This window comes from Dunckerocampus dactyliophorus, chromosome 16 (assembly GCF_027744805.1).
Source record: "Dunckerocampus dactyliophorus isolate RoL2022-P2 chromosome 16, RoL_Ddac_1.1, whole genome shotgun sequence".
Classification (NCBI taxonomy): Eukaryota; Metazoa; Chordata; class Actinopteri; order Syngnathiformes; family Syngnathidae; genus Dunckerocampus; species Dunckerocampus dactyliophorus.
Window position 1 is genome coordinate 18,117,852 of NC_072834.1, and position 17,364 is coordinate 18,135,215.

Here is a 17,364-nt window from a genome sequence, read left to right on the forward strand (position 1 = left end):
AAATATCTTCTTGATCAAAAATCACTCCACACTCTGTACTGTTCCTTAGTATTACCATATCTAACGTATTGTGTGGAGATATGGGGAAATAATTACAAAAGCAATCTTCACTCACTCACTGTACTGCAAAAAAGATCTGTGAGGATAATTCATAATGCCAAGTATAGAGAACATACAAACCCTTTATTTTTAAAATCACAGATATTAAAATTCGCAGATTTAGTACACTTTCAAACCGCTAGAATAATGTATAAAGTTAATAATAACTCGTTACCCAAAAATCTAATCAAGTATTTCTCAATCAGAGAGGAGAAATATGATCTTAGAGGAAAATTAAACCTAAAACATTTATATGCGAGAACAACGCTGAAAACCCACAGCATTTCCGTGTGTGGAATTAAATTATGGAACGGATTGAGTAAAGAACTCAAACAATGTACAGAGATGAGCAAATTCAAAAAACAATACAAGCAGTTGATGTTTGCTAAATACAAGGCAGAAGAGTCCTGATTGTTCTGTCAGGTTTGTTATTTTATTTTATTTATTTTTTTTATTTTCTATTTTATTTTATTTTATTTTATTTTATTTTTTATTTAATTAATTAAATTTTATTTTTTATTTATTTATTTTTATTTATTTATTTATTTATTTATTTTATAATTTTCTTTGTTGTGTTTAAAAAAAAAAAAAAAAGGAAAGGGAAAAAAAAAAAAAAAAGCTTTGTTCTTATTTATTTATTTATTTATTTAGTATTGTCATCATTATTATCATTATGATGAATGTTCTCTCTTTTTTTTGGGGGGGATGTGTTATTATGTGTTATCCTGACTATCACTGAAAACATGACATGGAATCCAGGAAGTGAACTACATGTACTGTACTAGATGTAGAATGGATGGGGGGTAGGATTAAATAAGCTTTGCTTCTTCCTACTCCTTTTGGACATGTGGAACTGTCAAAGAATGATTCACGAGATGTATTCCATTGTAACCTTCATGTTCAAATAAACTAAACCAAACCAAACCAAACCAAACCAAACTATTTGTGTCAAGTGATTGCCTGAAATGGTTTCAGTAACTGACAGCAGAGAAAATTACTTTATTCAAGTATAGTCAACTTTTAAATGTATGTATGTCAGAATTTAACATTTTAAAGTTATATAAACTTAAATGATTTAAGTAATCAACAATAATAAAAAAAAAAGTTGTGGAGTCTACTTAAAATTCTAGTTTTATTAACCATATGAATATATTAAATTTAATATTATATTTGGGATAAGAAAATTCAAATTTAATTCTTTTGTCAATGACCACACAATGCAGTACATTGTATTTATTTTATTTAGACACACAACAAAGCAACAAATATGTATTAACAATGATGCTATGTGAAATACCAGATGCAAATCCAAAAATTTCATCAAATTATCAAAATGGGTCTTTGTCAACAATTACCGTACAACAATATATTCTTACTTTTTGCTGCAGATCTTACCTTACAGTACCATTCTATGATGCAGCAAACAGAACATGTGTATTGAATTATGAAACAATTTCCTTCCAAATACAACCACAGCACAGTTTTTTAATTATTTGTTCTGTGAACAATTTTCAAGTATGAAAAAAACAACAAAACTGACCATGAAGCAGCATAGTGCGAGTGCTAAAGGAAAAACTATATGCTTTGTGTGCCACGCAAAGTAGGCATTAAGAATAACTATGCAGTGAGGACCAGAGTTGGTAAAAAAAAAAAAAAATGCAACTTTTTAAAATGTGTCATCTGTAGAATCATTTCAGTAAAACAAGCAATACTAGACACATCCAGTTCAAGAAGAACCACATACAAAATGAGCAACTGCAAGAATATTTGCTCCAGTCAGTGCAATGTATTTGTGCAACAATCCAGACACGGACCTGAAGAACTGTGCCATGAGCATAAATGTGTCTTACACTGCAAGATCATTCTTCAGCTTTTGAACCTTGGGAGGTAGCTCACTTCGACCTCAATTTAGCATTACCTGCTGAATGTGTTTTTTAAGCACTTCGGGTACTGCAGGTGGAGTGCGTAGGTAAAGCCAAACAAGAGGCACATGGCCTGAGGTAGGTTGGTGAGCGCTTCCATTACAAGGCTGCCCTCTAGGATGATACCCACTCTTGAGGGATTTAGTTGTGGCAATGCTGGGCTTGCAGCGCTGGTGTCCTCATAGCAGAGGATTCGCACAGGAATGTCCACGGAGGCTCCCTCATTAAGATTCTGTGATTCGTGTGAGAAACAAGACAAAAAGAGGATATTCAGGATAACAGCAATTTATCTACAATCAGTTGTGCGGTCTTCATAAATATTATGATTTTCATAATTCACAGTGGTTTTATTTTAGATAATCTTGTGTAAACTAGCTGTTAGAGTCATTTTTTGTGTGTTCATGTATAGGTGTCTGTTGTAGTGTAGATCCCATATTTTGACAGTAGTTGGTGTATTGGACAGTGTGACTCTTCAGGTGTGCTGCTGATCAGGGAGAGGAACACAGTTTTTTGACCGGAGTATTAGTGGCCTAATTTGAGCCTTTTTGTTTATTCTCTATTCAAGTTATTATTGGGATAAGTGTGTGTAGATCAATAAAGTCAATGTTAGAAATACATTGGAGATGTTTGTATTCATTCAGTGGAGCTGCCACAAACTACGCATTGACTGGAAGTTCCAGCAGCAGCCGCACAGGGGATTATGTTTTCTGTTTTTGCAGAATCAAGTCACTATCCAAGCCCTTTGAATTTTTACATAATTTGCAGTACAAAATGCAGTAATTAATTTCCTCGTGCTAACAGGAAAGGCACATTATCAAGTTAAAATCAATTTAAGTTCAATGAAACATTTTCATAAATACTAATTATCACAATCCATCATCCCAAATAAACAAAACATAGAAGACTGGAAAAACTCCTATCAGAAAACTTTACTCACCAAACTGCTCTTAAAGAACATAGATGCATCATCCCCAAGAATGACTGGAAGTCCTCTCAGGACAAGGCATCTAATGGCTGTTGGCCATTAGATGCTCTGCAAAGAAATATAACACACACTTAAATGTAGAACAAAGATATGCATCTTATATCAGTTTATTTGTTCATATAGAGAAGTACCACAAGGGAAGGTGGTAGAATCAGTTTTTGTAATATGTATGAACTAACCATCAATATCATGACAAGAAAAAACAGAACTTTCAACCCACCGTTGTCTGTTGTAGCAGGTCAGCTATGCTTGCCTATCCGACCTGTCTTCCTCTTGAAGATTTCCATCAAGCTTGGACACAAACCATCAAGAACACCAAAGAACTCTTCTTTAAGATTTCTACCAGCAACCCTGTTAAACTCCAAGTACACCTGAAAAATATGAAATATGCTCAATTTTTATATTGAGGCAGAGTTACTTATAACATTAATAACACAAAAAACACAAGCAAGGAAAGGGCTCAGTTCTTGCATAAGTCCCATGTTTTAGCCTATAATGTTTAAAAAGCTGTGCTCTCTTCTCACAGATGTCAGGGCAGTACTTGCATTTCCAAGACATTTTAATATGGCTTTAAACAAAAATAGGAGGGCAAAGTAGAGAGGGCTACTCTAAAAACACAATGCTGCAATTGTCCAATGCTCAAAATTTACCGAAGTCAACCTCAAATTTACACACATTCAAACGTACATGTTTCAAACTAGAAATGTTCCAGCAGTTTCTAATACTTGCATAGAGAAAACAGCTCACCTCATTCAGGCAGAAAATGGTATCCTCTTTATGGCAGGCAAATGTCCTTTAAAAGCGTCCAGACTTGCTAAAAAAGAAGAATGCTGGCAGAAATGTATTGTCCAAGGAACATGCAAAGTGCAATGACCTTAGCGTGGGCGAGGTGTCTCACACACATGCGCGTGCGCGCACGCACACACAGGTGGATTGCCGTTGGTCCATCTGGTAGTCAGTCTGTGATTCGCTGGTGTTTGTCTCCACTTGCTGGTCATTTGGTGCAATTGCAATTGGGATTTGGGGCCCAAATCAAAGCACCCAGGGGGTTGCTGACTTTGATTGTTTTTAATCGACTGAGACTGCTAAATAAATGCCCATGGGGTTAAAAAACTTCAAATTGCCAGCACTTCGACAAAGCAGGTGAGAAACACTGTTGAATTCAATCCCACCATATACGGGAAGTCTGCTTCAACAATAAGCTCAATTTGTCATTTCAAAGTATTTCACACTGTTTTGTGCATGTAAAACTATAATTATTCCCTCTAAAATATATATATGTTAATATTTTTGGCTATCTGGAATGAATTAATTGGATTTTTGATTTTTTCCTATTGGAAAATTTGCCTAATTTTTTTCCAGTTTTTGTCAAACCTTTTGGAACAAATTAATTGTCTCTCTGGTGGTGGGGGCTCAGCCTGGCTGTGTGGGGCGGGGCTTGCTGGGTGGTAGGAGCAGTCTCTCTCCTTTCATACACTCTCTGTGACGACTACACGTTCACAAATACGCGCACATATATATACATGCACACATACACACCTACAGAGATACCTGTACACGCATACATATACACACTCACAGTACATACCGGTACGTACTTCCCCACATAACTCACTGATTTATCTACGGTGTTATCATGTTGGTTTTATTACAGTGATGGTGATGACAGCAATAACATTCAGTTATTACAATTGTGTGCATTACAGTTATTGTCATTCTGTTCACTATTATAGTTAATATTTTCATTACTATTAACAAGTATGACTGTTTCAATGACCGTCATAGACATTGCTGATGTAGTCCTGTTTGTTTCTGTTGTTTTCTTATTGTCGTTGCAATTGCTGTTGTTGCTGTTGTTCTTGGGGGTATTCTGCAAAGCGAGTTTAGTGGGTTGGCGAGCTGTGTTGAGTAGAAAGCCGGACTTGCGTGTTCAGCGAAGAGAGCTCTCTTTTAAAGCAGCTGTATCACCATGGTAACTTAGGCTAAGCACATAGCCTGGTCGTGACCAGGTTATGTCAAGGCTTTCAGCTTAAAATGGGCTATGAAAGTGCCACTGTTTCAGTGTTTTAACAAATTCGGTGATGGCGTCACCATTTATTAGAACCTAGGAGGCTCCAGAGGGGACAGAAAAAAAGAGCATTCCCTGATGATAAGCGAGATGATTTTCAGAGGAGGGAATACACTAGGTATGCTCAGGCGAGCACCAGGAATAAAATGCAATATGAAATATTAATAATTAATCTTAGCAGATGTAAATGTCACAGGAGTCTTTGCGTGAGTACTCAGTCCGTTAGTATTCTTATATTACAATATTTGCTGGAGGAATAACCACTCTGAGGCATCAATTAAAACTCTTGTTTTATTACAAAAAGGGGAAAAAAATTAAAAGTCGCCACAAAACACGTGACACGCAAAACACTGTCATCTAGTGGTCACAAAGAGATACAGCAGATTAAAATATTTCATGAAACTACAATGTCAAAAACGAAAGTTGATGCTCCAATGTATTTATTTTTTAATTGGATAAGTGTTAATATGTCAAAGTTGCGCAATGTTGAGCGTTGATAAATGAAAAGACTAGTAGGGTATAGTTTTATAATAATCAGTGTTAACTTGCGCATTCACACGCTGCATGCTGGCATACCAGCAGTTCTCCCTCGTTGTATTGGTGGAGACAGTGTTGCTTTTAGCAGTCATAATCTGCACCACCAGAAGTTCCAGTGTTCCACTGACTGAAAAAGCACCCCAGATCATGATGGAACCCCTCCACTGTGCCGGGTAGAAAACATCTCAGCTGGGATCTCCTTGTCATGCCAGTAACGTTAGAAGCCATCTGGACATTTTTTTCTCATCAGAGAATAAAACTTTTATTCAACCTTTCCATGTCCCAAGTTTGATGCTCCTTGGCAAAGTCTAAATGGGCAGTTTTGTGGTGTTGAAGGAGACGAGGTCTTTGAATTAGTTTTTTGTTTTTTAAACCCTTTTCCCGTAGATGCCGTAGATGGTTATTGCGATGCAGTCGGCACCAGTAAGGGGGCCTTAATGTGGGTGGAAGACCGCCCTGTTTCTTGATGGACAGCCAATCGGATCCTCCGGCTCAGCGCAGGTGTGATTTTTTTGGGGTCTACCACTCGACTTTTTTGTTCCATAATGCTCAGGATCTTTCAAAAAATGTAGAATGACTGATTTACTGCACCCAACCTCAGCAGCAATGGCACGCTGCGAGAGGCCTTGCTTATGCAGCTCGATGATCCGACCACGTTCACAAAGAGAAAACTTCTTAGCTTTAGCCATCAGGAAGGCATGACAGTGTGAATGCCTGACAGAAAATGAACATTTGGAGCAGATTTTGGCTTTTATAGCCTGTGGTCTTAAACTTTTGATCAGCTGATAAACAGCATATTTCAGTTTAATTGTTTTCAATGAATAACTTTTTAAAAATGTTTTTTGTCTCAAACCCCCTTCTTTTTTTTTGCATATTGTAGCTCTACTTAAAACCTCATTAAGATCCAAATGTGCAAAATGCAAATTCTAGCAATTTTTAAGATTTTGATCAGGAGTGTATATAAGTTGAACGGTTTTGCTCCAAGTATTGACCACTGGGGTACACCATACAATATATTTAAGCTTGCTTGCAGATGTATATTTTCCTAGCTTCACATATTGCTTCCTGTTTGCTATAGCTTTTGACCTAATTCTGTCACGGGCGGCGTTTAATTAGGATCCCAAGATGCAGAGAGACAAGTGTTTGTGTCACAAAATTTATTAAGTTACATTTATTAAGTTACAACAGAGGCACTTTGACCCCCCCTTTTTCTGTGACCTCACAAAGAAAAACATTTCCCCCCAAATTCTAAAGATAACAAGCACAAAAAATGTCCACAGGTGAAAAGTACAACTAAAACTCCAGGCCGAGCCACGAGAAAAACTATACAATGAAAAAGAGTAACAAAAGGCGCTGCACACACGGAGATAGCAGTATCTCCCCCCCTTTTATAAGGCGCCCCCTGGTGGCCTACGTGGCTTGTGAGTGAGTGGAAGTCACTAATCAATGAGGGGTCGAGGACACAGGAGCACGCCACCCAGGAGCATTCCTCTGGTCCATATCCCGCCCAGTCGACCAGGTACTGCACCCCCCTACCCCTTCTCCTCGAGTCCAAAATTGGTCTCACCGTATAAGCGGGCAGGCCATCAATCATGCGCGGTGCACAGCCGACTGGAGGATACCGGCTTGAGACGTGAGACATTGAGACTGGATGAACTTTGAGCTTAGATGGAAGCTTGAGCCTGACAGATGAGAGGTTAATGATGGCGTCGATGGTGTACGGTCCCACGAACCTGGGTGCCAACTTCTTGCTGGTCCCTGCCAAGGGAGGGTTGCAAGATGAAAGCCACATCTCCTGGCCCGGCTGGTAGACGGGAGCAGGGATCCGGTGGCGGTCAGCCAACTGACAATTACGTGCCGCAGTCCGGGTTAACGCAGCTCTGGTTTCCCTCCACACTCGATGAGCTCGCTGCAGGTGCGTGTGAATGGCTGGGACGGCGATCTCCACTTCCTGAGATGGGAAAGAGGAGGTTGATAACCGTATGCAGCTTTAAACGGAGACATACTTGTAGCCGAGCTGGCAAGAGAGTTGTAGGCATAATCCACCCAATGGAGGTAGGAGGCCCACGAGGAGGGGTGCTGGTGGCAGACACAATAAAGGGCGGTCTCCAAGTCCTGGTTAGCCCACTCTCTCTGGCTGTTGGATTGAGGATGGTACCCTGAAGAAAGGCTGACAGAGGCACCCAGGGCTTTGCAGAATGCTTTCCACACACGTGATGAAAACTGTGGTCCTCTGTCTGAAACGAGGTCCATGGGGACGCCGTGAAGGCGAAACACATGTCTAACGAGTAGCCGGTGGTAGTCCAGTAACGAAATCCAGCGCGGATTTCAATGGTTATGGATTTTAAAATGTTATCAATAGCAAATTACATGTTCTTTACCACTTTATAGTTCAGATATTTATCTGCGTACACAGTCACTCCTCCTCCACCTTGTTTTTTCCTATTGATGCAGATTCCAGCTCAAAGTCCATGCCCTTGTTGACATTAATCCAAGTTTCTGAAATTGCGGTTATTTTAAAGGGTTCCTTAAATAGACTTAGGTATTGTCTGATATTATTATAATTTGCATACATACTACTGCTATTAATGTGAATGATTGACAACTTATTGCCAATCTGAAAGTTATTATATTGTTTATCTCTATAGTAGCAGCAGTCATTTCTGATGTGAGAAAACCATTTTGTGTCGGGGTCTATGTCTTCCTCCAATATTGTTTGTATTGTGTTATGAAATTTAGTAGTTTATCGTCCACATGTGAGGTCCACCATGAGCTACTGTAATAAAATGTTCCGTTTAACTTTATGTACATTTTGCAGTTGAAAGTCCATGTTGCTTGTATTGTGTGTATTTTTCTTTCTGTAGATATCTCGCTCTCTTTGCTATTTCCGCATTGTTTTTGGTCAGGTGTTCATGAAGGTAAACATTTGTTCCTTTAAACATCTTACCTTGCCGCAATAATTTGTTTTTAAAATTTTCTGTTGAAAAACCTCATGATGATGGCCGCTGGTTTGCTTTTGTCTTTCTGTGGGAGAAGATGACAGGTTTCTATGTTGTTTATGTGTGTATTAATTCCTTTGTCTTGCAAAAAATCTACCACTTGCTGCTCGACCAAGTCCAAGTCTTGATTCTGGTCAACTGTTCCTTCCCCCTTGCAGCAGCAAATGACCGTGTTGGTAACCCAGTGACAATCACATCATTCATTCGTGTATATTGTTCTAGCTCAGATAATCTACTTTCCAGATTTGCAATTAATACATCTTTCTCCTCATTTTGTCTCTTCAACTCTTTGATCTCCTTCATTATGTTATTAATGTGTCTTGCTTACTTGTTTCTTCTTCCATACGTAAATTCCACAGACTTCATTAGTTCTTCGTTTGACCTTTTAAGTTCCTCCATGTCCCTTTTGGTAGCCATATTTCTCAATCTTTGTCAGTTGCAGCCAAGACTATGTGATTGCGGCTGTGTTCCCGGTGGTGAGGGATGGAGTGGCTGGCATGTCACGGCAGCGAAGGCTGAAGGCAGTGGTTTTTCCAGCTAACGTTTGCATCGCTAGCAATGACAGCGATGGCAGTTGACGAGACCTGGTGATGAAGGCAGGAGCCAAGTGGCAGTTGTTGGGCCGGAGGCTCAGTGGTGGCTGTTCCAGCGGGGAGACATCGATGTCAGGTCTGGAGCTAATACTGCAGCAGGTATCCTGTCGGAGCCCGCTGCAGATGATTGACGTACAGGCCGGAAAGAAGCAGTGAAAACTTACCGACACAGGCCTGCTGAGGTGGATTTGCCTCTGGTAAGTGTCCCTTTCTCCTTGGTTCTCTCCAAATGTGTCGTTAACTCCATGAGCAGGTGGCGATGCTTGTGTCGCTCAGACAGGAAGCAGCTCTCAGTCCCGTATACAGTATATGCTTTTTCAACTATATCACAAAGCTGAGATGCAGATGCCAACCTTGCCAAGGCAAGCGGGCACCCTGAAGAAAGGCTGACAGAGGCACCCAGGGCTTTGCAGAATGCTTTCCACACACGTGATGAAAACTGTGGTCCTCTGTCTGAAACGAGGTCCATGGGGACGCCGTGAAGGCGAAACACATGTCTAACGAGTAGCCGGTGGTAGTCCAGTAACGAAATCCAGCGCGGATTTCAATGGTTATGGATTGAGGAGGGCCAAGGCAAAGTTGGCAGGTCTGCATTTGGTTGTTTGGTGCACACCATGGTTCGGATGATTGCGTTTACACTTGACCCAACGAACCGAGCTTAATAGCGCAGTCGTAAGGTCAGTGAGGGCCCTATCCTTACTAAATACTGAGGCCAGGTCATGGTAAACAGTGGGAACCTCAATGCTCTCCGGAGGCTTGACCACCGGACTCTCGGGTACAGATGAACGAAGACAATTAGCATAACAGTGATTACCCCAACTATTTATATTCATGTTTTGCCAATCAATAATTGGGTTGTGTAATTTGAGCCAAGTAAGTCCCAAGACCACTGGGGTCGGCCCCAGTGGTGACGGAATAATGATGAAACAAATCATTTCATGATGGTTACCCGAGAGTTGAAGAGTCAACGGCTCGGTTTGAAAAACCACCTCCGCTAATAATGGCACCTCTTTGGAATTATCAAGCTGAATCTTAGCCAATTTATTTCTTTCAACAAACTCAAGAGTCTAGAAAGCTATCATCAGCCCCAGAATCAATAAGTGCCAAGATGGGTATGCTCCTAACCCCCCAATCATAGTTCCAGAGACCTGAAGTCTTATTTGAGCGGCTTGGGTGCCTTCCTCGCTTGTCTCTTTATCATACTCACAGGCCGATACTGTGGGTCCATCACCAGAAGAGGAGACCTTCTGGACAGGCGTACTTACCTTCATGACATCGGGAGGAGACTGCGAGCAAGGAGCAGGTCTGATTGGACACCGGGCGATGCTCCGCAGTAGAGGCACAGATGCAGTCGACAACGGCGTGACCGTTCGGCCAAGGATAGTTGACTTCCTTCCAGCTGCATGGGGACCTTGGTGGCCAGGGTGGTAGGCTCTGTAGTAGTGGTATCAATGTAGTCCTCAAGTGGTATTGGCCACCGAGCGTCCTTTTTGCTCTAAATCAAGAAGAATTCTTATTCTGTTCATTCTCCCAAGAAAAGAAAGCGCCGAACGAAAATAGTCTAGCTCTGCGGGATCCATCAGGCGGCGTGTAGCCGGTAATTAGGATCCCAATATGCAGAGAGACAAGTGTCCGTGTTACAAAAAATTATTAACAACAAAAAAAGATAACAAGCACAAAAAATGTCCACAAGTGAAAAGTACAACATAAAACTCTGGGCCTAGCCATGGGAAAAACTATACAATGAAAAAGAGTAACAAAATGGTGCTGCACACACATAGCAGGAAAGAAAAAAATGCTAGACAACAAAAAAAACACTGCTGAAAAACTGGCAGGGAAAAAACACGAACAGAAACGGCTGCTGAGAACCAAGAAGTATCAAAAAAGGGTAACAAAAAAAATCACTGCTGCGGCTACGCAAGCTGGAAGATCTGGGTACTTACAAAATGGGAGGGAAGGTAGACCAGAGAGCAAGTGAACAAGGCAAAACAGGAAAAATGAGAGCAAACATGAGAAGACAATCTGGCAACAGGTAGTTAGCAACACAGGGTCTAAAGCCCCGGTCACACCACCCGAACTTTGCTGTAGCGTCCCTGGAATGGTGAAAAAAATTCATCACCGCTCGTAACCGCGCACCACCGTTTAACAGAAGTTGGCCCCCGTTAAGGCGACGCCGTATACGCTCGGCCACCGCTGATGGTCCCTCCTACCGCTCAGAAGTTTTGAGCTGCACAAAATATTGCCAGCGGTGAGGAGCGGGCAATTTTCCGCTTCGGCAAAGTTCATCACCGCTCCAACAGCGCCCAGTTAAAGTTTGGCGCTGCTAGACGGAAGTTCGTGGACGCTTGGGTCCGCGAGGCCAACGTAGAAATCTTGAACGCTGGACCACTGCTGCTTCGCCAGCTTTGCCCGGGCGGTGATTAAACGTTGCAAAAACTTAGTTGGAGAGGCTGTAAGCGCTTTACGAGCGGACACGGGATTGCTGGAACAGTGTCAGGCGTTAAAGCAGCGATGAAGCAGCGATCCATTGCAGTGATGAACTTTGGTTTGCCGTTGGTATGGAGGTGTCGGAGGCGGAGAATAATTTCGCTATAAATACGGGGAGAAATGGACCAGGAGCCCATTTGGAATAGCCGTTCAGTGCAGACCTCAGTTATATCCAATTTGCTAATCCAGTAGAGGGCGGTCTCCACTCGTTTATCTGCTTGAACTGTACTATCATGGATGCTGAGAGCCTTGCTATGATTGGTGCACTAGTCCAGCAGCAGAATCAGAACCTCCTCAGATTACAACAGAAGAAGAGAGAGAAGAAGGAGACACAGAGTATTGTGGGTCAGACAGTGGATACTGAGAAGGCCTGAACATGGACTGTATGACGAGCTAATGGTGGAGCTGTGGAATGAGCCTTCCAGCACTTCATGAGTGTAGCGTTTGCAAACACATTATATTTATACTGCTACATGTTGACCAGTAGAGGGCACTGTAGGACTGCGATTGTGTGAGTGTGGAGCTGTTTGATGCTTGCGAGCAGACCTGGCGATTAAAGTCATAAAATACTAGTAGGCTTGTTCGACACAGAACAATGAGGATGCCACCAGCCCGTATGCGCAGAACGCCGCTCTATCAACGCTCGCGTCACCGCTAAATCAACGTTCACTACCGTTAAACCAACACTAAGGCAACGGCGGTTTCAGCAGTGCACCGCTAGGACAACGCTACAGCAAAGTTCGGGCGGTGTGACCGGGGCTTTAATAGTCCATGAGGCCATGAGGCTCCTCCCATAGGTCGGCGGGTGTGCTGCAACAGACGGACACAAGAGGGCAGCAGAGCAGCACCACAGCTCATGACAAATTCAAAACTAAGCCTCTGGAACCCTTTGGAAAGAATTAAAAACAAAAACCGAGGTACCACTGAAATGTTAACCCAATTAATCTGTTCCAGACCAAAAATATTAACACAAGAGGGTTTAACTCAGTTAAATATCATCATCATCAGTGAGTTGTACGTTGATATCAGAGACAATTTTTTCAGGAATTATTTTCCATTGTGTATGTGTTCCACAGCGGAGGAAAACTGCTGCAACTGAGTCTCTTGTCAAAAGCAGCCTCCATTCACGCATGTAAACACAGTGAAACACACACACAACAATGGACAGGCGAGACCGCGTTGTGATACGAACGGAGAGGAAATAACAGCGGGCAACTGAGAGGTCATACTGTTTTGTTAGCAATGGTTTAGTGATGCAAATGTATTACTCTTTTAAACGCATATTGTTTTGAGAAGCCAAATTCTTTACTTATTTGACCCCAGCAACTAACAGGAACTACGTTCCTCCTCACCAAAATCCCACCAGAACTCCACTCACGGGAACAAAGTGGGGGGTAAGTCAGTGTTGATGCACTAGACTGCTGATGGGGATGTCATACAACTTCATGTCAAAAAATCCTAACTATCCCTTTAAAGGAAAACTGATTTTTTGGGGGAATTTTACCCATCATCCACAGACTTTGTGAGACATGAAAACATATGTCTTTCTTATTTCTGTGCGTTCTAAAGATATAAAAACTGATAAAAAAGAGGCAGCTCATTACTGTATGTAATGGGACACACCTATGCCACCTACAAAAGCTGCTATTAAAACACCTCCAAAAACATCCAACAAGGTTTTATGGTTTTATATACTGTACATGCTGTGACCATGCAGTAGCATGATGACATATAATACTTACAGTATTTTACTGTATTTTGGTCCTTTTAAGCATTACCGAAACTTCCTTCCTGAGGGCATTGATTTCACATAACAACATAGAAACAAACGCCCACACCTTTAGGCGTTAACTTTTCCAAACTCAAAAATAAAAACACAGCAGTGGTGTTGGCAGCTACAATATGCAGTCTTATCTTGGTAAAGTCTGAGTGCTGACGTGCTGCGGGCGAGTGTGTGGTGAAGCTAGTTGCTAGCCGCCTAGTATCTAGCCGGTGTGGTGTGGCAAGGTGTCAATATGCCAGTAACGTAGTTCGATCGGCGGAACATTGTTAATAGGGATGTCCCGATCCACATTTTTTTGGCTTCCGATCCGATTTTTTTATAGTCTTGCCGAGATTGATCTTTTTTGTTTGTTTGTTTTAATAATAATAATAAGCTTTTGTTACAAACATGAATTTGTGGAATTGAATATGGTTATGAAAATAGCTCTTCAAAGCATTAAAAATAATGCAAACAAAGTTGAAAAAGTGGAAGAATATAAATTCCTTGTAATAGATGAAAAAATGAGTTGGAAATCTCATATTAAATATATACAGCAAAAGGTGGCGAGAAATATCTCTATATTGAATAAAGCAAAATATGTTCTTGACCAAAAATCACTCCACACTCTGTACTGTTCCCTAGTATTACCATATCTAACGTATTGTGTGGCGATATGGGGAAATAATTACAAAAGCAATCTTCACTCACTCACTGTACTGCAAAAAAGATCTGTGAGGATAATTCATAATGCCAAGTATAGATACATACATATAGTATACATACAAACCCTCTATTTTTAAAATCGCAGATATTAAAATTTGCAGATTTAGTACACTTTCAAACCGCTAGAATAATGTATAAAGTTAATAATAACTCGTTACCCAAAAACCTAATAAAATATTTCTCAATCAGAGAGGAGAAATATGATCTTAGAGGAAAATTAAACCTAAAATATTTATATGCGAGAACAACGCTGAAAACCCACAGCATTTCCGTGTGTGGAATTAAATTATGGAACGGATTGAGTAAAGAACTCAAACAAAGTACAGAGATGAGCAAATTCAAAAAACAATACAAGCAGTTGATGTTTGCTAAATACAAGGCAGAAGAGTCCTGATTGTTCTGTCAGGTTTGTTATTTTATTTTTTTTATTTTATTTTATTTTATTTTTTATTTTTTATTTTTTTTTATTTTTTTTATAATTTTCTTTGTTGTGTTTAAAAAAAAAAGCTTTGTTCTTTTTTATTTATTTATTTAGTATTGTCATCATCATTATTATTATTATTAATGTATGTGTATGTATATATATATATATATATATATATATATACATATATATATATTTATATAATTTTTTTTTTTTCTTTCTTTTTTTGGGGGGGAGGGCTATCTTACCGTTATCTATTATGTATCATTCTGACTATCACTGAAAACATGACATGGAATGCAGGAAGTGAACAACATGTACTGTACAAGATGTAGATTGGATGGGGGGTAGGATTAAATAAGCTTTGCTTCTTCCTACTCCTTTTGGACATGTGGAACTGTCAAAGAATGATTCATGAGATGTATTCCATTGTAACCTTCATGTTCAAATAAACTAAACCAAACCAAACCAAACCAAAAGTATTGCAGATTTGACTTTTTTATTACACAGCAAGACCAACAATATTGTTTGGGTTTTAATAAACCTATGTGAGTCAGGTCCCTAATCCAATGAAATATAAAATTGGAAAAAATGTGCGTGTAAAATACTTTTAGGTAGGACATTAGACACGATTATAGATCAATTTGTGGTGTTATTTAGAATAGAATCTAATTTTTTTTAACAAACTCCCTCAGGGCCTTATGAAATCAGTTCTATTTTTTCCAAAATTTCGTTTCCTTCGTTTGCATTTTTTAGAATTCTGTTTTTTACCTTTTCCACTTATTTTACGAGCATACATTGTGTGCTATTTGGATTAGTGAATAAAATGCAAAAATCCTTACAAATCCTGACAAAAATCCTTACTTTCTTCTTCTACGGTTTGGAGTGTCACGTGGTTCCTTCTACAAGTACATGTCTGTTCACAGTGCCACATTGGCCCATTTTGTCCAGTAATTGAGAAATGGATATAGCGTAGCTAACTTTTCTAATGGGATGTCAGACTCAGCACATATTGCTACAAAATGTTTAACAAACTGTAACGCTCGTGCTTGTGATTAAGGAAGATGTAGTCACAGAAGTAATTCCTATCGCGTTATTAATGTAGGATATGTTAATGAAACCCTTATTTTGTTTACACAATTACAACGATGACAAATGTGACAAAGAGCGTTCTTATTTTGAAAGCCGTAATGTGTTGTGTGTGTTTGAATGGCAATTCACGGTTGATATGCGCTCTGTGCAAGATAAACGTGCCTCTCGTCTTTTTTCACTCAGGACCTGCACGTCGTCAGTGGGAAATGTAAAATGGTCCTTACATTAAAGCAGCAAAACACAACACAGTGAAAATATACTCATCCAGCCTGAGGTGCACACACACACACACACACACACACACACACACACACACACACACAGAGCTGCACTGCACTAAGTGAACCCCGCTAGCTTCCATTCACACTCCATAACAGAGGAGTTTCCAAGGTTTTTCGGCGGCATTTTGACAAGTTTAGTAGTGTTTGTAAGGTCCCTATTATATATATATATATATATATATATATATATATATATATATATATATATATATATATATATATTATATAATCAACGGATAGAGCGGCACTTACACCACCTACATACACCACGACGTAGCAGTCCGGGCACCTCCACCCATTTTCTATGCCACTTATCCTAACTCGGATCACGGGTATGCTGGAGTACAACAAAAATATTCCATTTATAAATTAGAAATCCTACTTTCCAGCTGGCTTTGGGCAAGACACTGACACCCTGGACTGGTTGCCAGCCAATCGCAGAGCACATACAGACAAACAAACATTCATGTTTCATACCTATGGACAATTTAGAGTCGCCAATTAACCTAACATGCATGTTTTTGGAATGTGGGAGGAAACCGGAGTACCCGGAGAAAACCCACGCATGCACGGGGAGAACATGCAAACTCCACACAGAGATGCCCGAAGGAGATTTGATCCCAGATTTTCCAGATCTCCTGACTGTGTGGCCAACATGCTAACCACACGGCCACCGTGCGGCCCGAGTCCGAGCACAGTGAGAGAGAGCTACCGCTGTAGCTCCGGAGCCAAATATCCAAGGTCCAACGTGAAACTAACTTCACCACGGTACACCGCAGACATTTCTGCAAGGTGGTGTCCCCCATGTCAATTATGGAGCATTGTTGGCACTTTTTGGAGTACAGAAAAGAGAAAGACGTGTTTATGTCTCACAGAGGGATGATGGGGAAAATTCCCAAAAAAGTGCAGTTTTCCCTTAACAAAGGTAGTAATGCACAGTTTTGATTGACACTGACAAACGTGACCACGAGCGCCACCAAAGAGGACACTCAGTTTTGTAATGAGGTCAAATTCTAGTTGAGGTCTCACCGACTTGGCATGGACAACTACCTACCCATTGCGTACATCTTTTTCATCGAAATTGTTTACATTTTTTACTCAACTCAGAACCACCGACATCACTTCCTGTCTGTCCGTTTCTCAGTTCCCCTATGACCGGAAGACATTTACAGCAACATACACGAGTATTTAGCTTATTTTATGTTATTATGTGTACTATATTGGGCAATACGAGTGTCAAGGTGTTTATAGGGGTTTTATTTTAATGTCTTGAGGGCTCTAATAATGTTAAAAAACGTTTCTTAAAAAACGGTTTCTATGTTATATCAACAAAAATATTCCATTTATAAATTAGAAATCCTACTTTGCAGAAATTCACTTATCATAGTCGGG

General features: G+C 40.2%; 1 long non-coding RNA gene across 1 annotated transcript; it reads right to left on the reverse strand.

Moving 5' to 3' along the window:
- Positions 1-1,437: 1,437 nt before the first annotated feature.
- On the reverse strand, positions 1,438-3,887 carry LOC129169322 (uncharacterized). The gene is made up of 4 exons (XR_008566414.1): positions 3,754-3,887; positions 3,227-3,377; positions 2,959-3,054; positions 1,438-2,253 (listed from the first exon to the last, which is right to left on the reverse strand). It is a non-coding gene; the product is annotated as an uncharacterized LOC129169322 (long non-coding RNA).
- Between the last annotated feature and the right edge of the window lie 13,477 nt (positions 3,888-17,364).